The 7,292-nt window shown below is 36.5% G+C and overlaps 1 pseudogene; it reads left to right on the top strand.

Annotated features, from left to right (window-relative positions):
* The first annotated feature begins 1,264 nt into the window (after nucleotides 1-1,264).
* LOC132008089 (transmembrane protein 258-like) lies at nucleotides 1,265-2,490 on the top strand (annotated as a pseudogene).
* Nucleotides 2,491-7,292: the final 4,802 nt, after the last annotated feature.

The raw sequence follows: 7,292 nt of genomic DNA, 5'->3' as shown, positions 1-7,292 counted from the left end.
TACAGATTTAAGAGAAAGACTGAAAATATTTGTTAACTTATGTGAGATAACTCCTTGGCCTGTATTTCAAGGAGACGAGTGTTGCCATACTCAACACTATAATAATGTGGTTTTTGTGTCTGCTAGCCATCAATCAGACAGGTATTACTGTTTGTATTTATATGAGATTAGAAAAGGGGGAGGAAGAGATTTCAAAGTATCTAAAGCCAAGACAGTGTGAGAAGGGCAAGGGTGAGAATAAATTCAACAAGACAGAAGTTTACTTGCGGGCAGCAGGATTTAAAACCTGTCTGAGTATATGCAGAAGCAGGCAAGAAGAACCCCCATGTAATCAACCCAAAGGTCAATGGAAGGATACAGGGAGAGATGTGGCAGTTAAGTCTGACACAGCCCTGACGTGTTGAAAGAGAAGCCTCTTTGCTGAGCCTCGGGCATCTTCCACCACAAGCTCTCCTTAAGGCCTCACCAGATCCACTGTCAGCAGAAGCTGGACGGCTGATCTCAAGGCCAGTGCCATCAGACAAGGATGTGCTGACCTGGAGAATGCATGGTCCACATTCAGACAGCAGGTGCTCCCCAGCAACTACCAAAGCACTGCCACGTAAAACTAGAGGACCCATGTGGCCAGAACTTGCCATCTGCTAAGACTTTTATGTGAAATTTATTGATCCTTCAGTCTTAGTGATTACCTATAATATTTAGGAGCCCCATATAGGCCAGACAAGACACATCTGCTATTCCAATCTGACCCTTTATCCTCCAGTTTGTAAATGGTAGTTTAACTGCATCTCAATAGGGGCGCCTAGGTGGCTCAGTCAGGTTAAACATCTGCCTTGGGCTTGGATCATGATCCCAGGGTCCTGGGATGGAGTCCAGTGTCAGGCTCCCTGCTCAGCGGCCAGTCTGCTTGTCCCTCTCTGTCTGCTCATGTTTGCACTCTTTCTCTCTCACTCATTTTCTCCCTCAAATAAATAAAAATCTTTAAAAAAAATTGCATCTCAACAAAATTCAACTTTTTATAGAGATTATGTTTACACCATCACGGCTCTAAAAAAAGTTTTCTTGGGGTTATAGTGCAAAGTATTAACACACTGAAATGTATTAAAATGCTCAGGTGAAGGATCACTTCTAAGCATTATATTATTGTACTGGATGACGGTAGATCTCAAAACTCTTGAATACAGGGCCTACTGACTTTTATATTCTACATAACTGCATTATAATTTATTTAATTATTTTTATAATTTAAAGTTCTCATAATTTACATTCTATCTCTGCCTTCCTCTTTCTCTTTGAAAAAGTTAATCATGCACTTTAATTCATAGCAAATCATTACCATTAGTCCCTTTTCCAATTCAATTATTTGGCATATTTTACCTATTCCCCATTCCCATTCCATACCTCCCTGAAACCGTAAACTATTCCAATGTGTTTGATGAGTATGGTTCTTTTCTATATGGTCTCATAAATTGAACAGCTTTCGTTCTTATCATTTTAACTTATGAAAACGATGCTTATGAGCTAGTTATTTTTACTTTCCTATAAGGTCTGATGTTTTCTTTCTTTTTTTTTTTTTTAAAGATTTTATTTATTTGAGATAGGGCGAACCAGAGAGAGAGAGAGCATGAGCAGTGGGGAAGCAGACTGCCCACTGAGCAGGGAGCTCGATGTGGGGCTCCATCCCAGGACCCTGGGATCACGACCTGAGCTAAAGGCAGATACCCAACCGAGAGAGCCACCAGACGCCCCAAGGCATACTGTTTTCAGCATGTGTGTTTATTTTGCCCACTATCTAATATAACTGCATAGTATTCCACAGGGTACACCCACCACACACGCCTGCCCATCCTGAAGCTATGAATGCCTGGAGAGTCTGCAGTTTGCTGATACCACAAGCAACACTGCACCAATGAACCTGTGCGTGTTCCCTCACAGACTTTGGGCTCTGTGTCCAGGGCTGGGATTGCTGGCCCATCGAACATGTGAGTAATTTAATTTTACTGAGAACTGCTTCAGTGCTTTCCAGGAGTCCTGCAGTAATCGACAGCTCCCAACAGAATGTCAGGATTCCTGGAGTTCACATTTCGCCAAACATGTGGCATTATCCAGGCCCATAATCTATCCAAAATGGTGCCTCTTTATATAATTTTTATTTTTCCATTCCAGTGGTGGAGCAATGGATGATCTTGCTCCTGGCAAAATGGAGCAGGGGGCCATGAGCAGATAAACCTGCCCAGTGAACCTGGTTGCCTTCCCCCATCTGACCATGGTGCTATTGGCCACTGGCATGTTCTTCACTGCCTGGTTCTTCCGTTAAGAGCTTACTGCCACCAAGAACATTTAGGATTTCTATAAAGAGCTCCTCAGCTCCTTGGTGGCCTTGCTCTTCATGGCTTTGTATTCCTCTTCTTGCTGCTGTGGGTCAGCATATACATTCTGACCTTTCAAAGGCTCAAACCAGCTGACCTCACTGAACCCTTACTTTTGTAAATTAATTTACTATTGCTGGAAGTGTCCCAGCTGCTTTTCACAATGAAGGCAGATGTGTGGGGGGAAAAAAAAAATGTTTTTCTATTTACCAAAGAACATGAACCTCTCCAGATAAGATTACCGATTTTTTTAGTCTTCTGTAGGTCTTGGTTCAACTGTATGCAATCTTAGGTCGAAATGTTATCTTTCTCTTATTGATTTATAGTAATCTCTTCTCTAGTAAAACCTACATAAACCTGTATACACACACACACACACAGAAACACTTCATAGAGATCACTTGGGGACCTTGATAAAATACATATTCTGACCCACAAGGTCTGGGGTGAGTCCCAAGAGTCTTGCATAAATTACCAGATCCCACAATATGATGACAATGATGATGTCTGTCCAAGAATCAAATGTTAAGTGGCAAGGGTTAATGCTATATTTAACTACTTGTTAACCTTTATTCTTCCATTTATATTTTAGAGTAAATTTATCATGGTTCTCAAAAGTATCCAAGTGGGGGTTTAAATAGAATTGATCAAAGTAACTAATATTGAATATTAGGAGTTTTTAAAAATATATTATCGGGGCGCCTGGGTGGCTCAGTGGGTTAAGCCTCTGCCTTCGGCTCAGGTCATGATCCCAGGACTCTGGAATCAAGCCCTGCATCTGGCTCTCTGCTCGGCAGGGAGCCTGCTTCCCCCTCTCTCTCCACCTGTCTCTCTTCCTACTTGTGATCTCTGTCTATCAAATAAATAAACTTAAAAAAATCTTAAAAAGAAAAAAAAAATACATTATCACTGACTAAAGGCCAGCAATATCTCTCCACTCATCCAGATCACTTTCTACCTTATTACCTTCAGAATTTTTCCATAGATTTTTTTGTGTGTGGTTAAGCTAAGTCCTAAATACATCTTAGTTTTTGTCAATTTTCTACAAAGTGTCTTATTTATAGTTGGTTATAACTTGTTTAGAGAAGGATGCTACTGATTTTATTATGTTTGTATTTTACCTGACAACTTTGTGGAAAACTTATTAGTCCAAATACTTTATGATCCTGATTTACTGCGATCATTGTTGTTTTTAGGTACCTAACCACTAAATTTCCCCCAAATCACAATTTTATCTTTTCCTTTTTCAATTATTATTATTACTAATTTTTTAAGATTTTACTTATTTGACACAGAGAGAGATCACAAGTAAGCATAGACGCAGGCAGAGAGAGGAGGAAACAGGCTCCCTGCTTGCTAAGCAGAGAGACCAATGCAGGGCTCGATCCCGGACCCTGAGACCATGACCTGAGCTGAAGGCAGAGGCTTAACCCACTGAGCCACCTAGGCACCCCTTTTCTCTTTCAATTCTTAACAATTATTTCTTCTCAGAGCACTGATCAAGAAGAGCAAATGCTATGTTATAGTAGCTGTGTTAGTCAATGTTCTCATCTTGACCCATCTTTTAAAAAGAGTATCTAAATGTTTTCAGTAGTGTTTGTTGTAGAATTTCAGCAATCATTGCACCTAATGGAAAAACATTTATTTCATGTTTTTAGATAAATTCATTAGGAATGTCTTTATAGGAATATACCTATACATATCATATATAAAAATATATATATATTTATATGTCCATCTTACATAACAGAAAAACAAGTAATATAAATGTCAGCTCCCACATATCCCTGATTTGTTGTTATCAAAATGTTACTAAAGCATTATTTCTGCATCTGAAGATATCAAAAAATTTTTCCCTAGAAATCATTAATACTTAAATGGAGTTACATAAAATATATTGATAAATTTCTGATGAATCATTTTCTAACTTATATAACTATTACTTGAAAATTATGTATTATAAGATACATTTTCATTTTATTTAGCCCTTACCTTATTTCTGATTTTCCTTACATAATCATAAGAAGAGCTGGGGCGCCTGGGTGGCTCAGGGGTTAAAGCCTCTGCCTTCAGCTCAGGTCAAGATCTCAGGGTCCTGGGATAAGCCCTGAATCAGGCTCTCTGCTCAGTGGGGAGCCTGCTTCCTCCTCTATCTCTCTGCCTGCCTCTCTGCCTACTTGTGATCTCTGTCTGTCAAAGAAATAAATAAATCTTTAAAAAAAAAATTATAAGAAGAGCCAATATTTTTCCTCTTTATTGGGATTAGAATTGCACTAGTCTCCTTAAATGAGTTTAGAAGGTTCAGTTTTTCTCTTTTCTTCAACATTTTATGTGGGCACTTTAATTAGTCTTAAAAAGTAGAATTCCTGTGAAAACAGCAGGAACTTGGAATTATTTTATCTCATTTCAAAATTGTATCATTCTTTTATTAATCTTTTCTATGAAATAGCTTTTACCTTTGTAATCTTTAGCAATCTTTATAATTTCCTTTTATTATAAATTATTTAAGAATGCATCATTTGATTTCTAAACATACTGAATTTTTAATAAAGCTTTGGGTTATTAATTTTTTTTTTTAAATTTTAAAGATTTTATTTATTTGTCAGAAAGAGAGAGAGAGCACAAGCAGGGGGAGCAGCAGGCAGAGGGAGAGCAGACTCCCTGCTGAGCAAGAAGCCAGATGCAAGATTTGATCCCAGGACCCTAGGAACACAACCTGAGCTGAAGGCAGGCGCTTTAAACAACTGAGCCACCCAGGTGCCCCTAGGTTATTAAGTCTTAAACGGAGAATTTCCTCTGTATAATATTGATACCACGGATAACTTCGGTTTTTAGTGACATAATCCATAATCTGGTTTTGTAAATGTTCTGGTTCATTCCTTTATAACTAGTAGTCCAAGCAATATTCATACTTTTGCTTTTATCTCAGATACCTCTCATTATTTCTTACTTACTGTCAGTCCCTGAGAAGTGTGTGTTAAAATGGCTGACTTATCAACTATCTTCAGCAGTCCACAGTTTCAGTTTTCTTAAGCTCTGGATTTACATGCATACATATTTATACATATCCACGGTTATATCATCTTCTATATTATTCCTTTTTAGATGATAAATTATTAACTGTCATTCCTTAGGGAAATTAAATCACTGCTTTGCATACAATAAACCTCTAGTAATCTTTTTAATTGAATTAGGTTAGAACTGAATCAGATAATGTAACCGGCTTTTAAGAGTGGGCAAAGAGGGAACAGGGAAGTCGGAGGATGACAAATGAATTAGAATTATCAGTACATTCTTCTTCTGCTCTTGAAATTTGACAGAGATTGAATGTCCCCAAGAGTTTCAAAAGCCAATTTATTCTGAGCTGTAACCTAAGATATTACTGAGTTTATGAAAAGTGGAACTAGAAACTAGATCTTCTAATTCAGTTTGAAAAAAAGGAAAAGGAAGTCAGAGAGAAAGTCAGAGGCACACACACAACTTAAGAGACCAAGGAATGAGAAAAGTCAGAAATGGAGCCAGTGAGGGAAAGAGAAAGAGACCGAAAGAGATAAAAAGAGAGATAGAGACATAAAGATGGGGAGAAATCCCACATTTTCTGAACAATTACTGTGCTGCAGGCACTGGGGTTATGTTCTTTACTATTTTCCTGAAATGCACAAATACACTCCACAGAATCATTTTTAACAAACAAGAAGACAAGAAGACCATTTCCAAGAGACAACACAGATCAGACTTTTTCCAACACAGCTGAAATATTTATGATTTGTCTTCATAGTCAATTTAATTCAGATTTAAGGAGATGACTTTTCATAATCCATGGGCATGATCTATTTTTAGCACATTTTAGCAAATATTTTACTATAATTTTAGCAGAAATAACAAGGTCCAAATTTATGCCATTGGCTAGCTTATTTTTCTGATATTTCCACTCTAATAAACCCCATTATAAAACTACATCTAAATATATAACCAATAACCACATTTGAAAGAAATACACTTAGGATATAATTCATATCTGTTAGTAACAGAAGTAATCAATACTTTCTAACATCATTCAATCTAAAAATCATATAATCGTAGCTGTCTAAAATATGAACAATGTTAAAAATTGTTTTATTATGTATATATAGTGTCTACCATGTTATAATTTTTACACTTTGGTTTTCAGTTTCCTAATAAGGAATCCACTGAAACTTCGGTTTTCAAGTGGCATGTTTTTACCTGATCTTCTTCTTATTAAAATCAGCTTAATTGGTTTAGTATTACTTCCACTGGGATAGTTGCAAATAATAAATTGGATTCTAATGAGTAATGTGTGGGGTCTACAAAAACTCTAAAATTATTTGCAAATGCTGTATGTGTGTATAACATCCTAACTATAAAGGAATTAATAATGGTAATATCTGCTCTGATGAATGACTTATCAGACCACTGATTTTTTTTTGTTAGTATTTTTTAAAACTTTGAAGATGCTAAATCAAAACTAATTAGAGGTAATTTAACTATTAACACATACCAACTCATCATTTGTTATAAATTCATCTGTGATTGTTTGTAGGAAGACAAATGTCAGGAAAGTTGTTCAACACTCAATAACCATGGTTGAATGAAAATGTTTATTACTAAACCTTTATCCTCTGAATATGGATTCCATCACAACTATGCAAATAATTTATTATATTGACTTGATTTAGGATAGGTAAATATTTCCTGACTTCAATTTATCTATGGTATAAAAAATTCACATTAAAAGATAAACATAAAACATATGCATTGGTTCATAAAGGAGAGTCTAATAGTTTGTAAATGAGCCATCTATTTTAAGAATGTCATCTGGAGATAAGAAATTAATGAGTCTCTTGAGGATAGTAAATTGTTCTAGTCACTTAAAAAGAAGTTGGCCCCGCAAAGGACACTGGA

This window comes from Mustela nigripes, unplaced genomic scaffold, assembly GCF_022355385.1.
Source record: "Mustela nigripes isolate SB6536 unplaced genomic scaffold, MUSNIG.SB6536 HiC_scaffold_69, whole genome shotgun sequence".
Lineage (NCBI taxonomy): Eukaryota > Metazoa > Chordata > Mammalia > Carnivora > Mustelidae > Mustela > Mustela nigripes.
The sequence above is the reverse complement of the archived record's forward strand: the minus strand, read 5'-3'. Positions and strand labels throughout refer to the sequence as shown.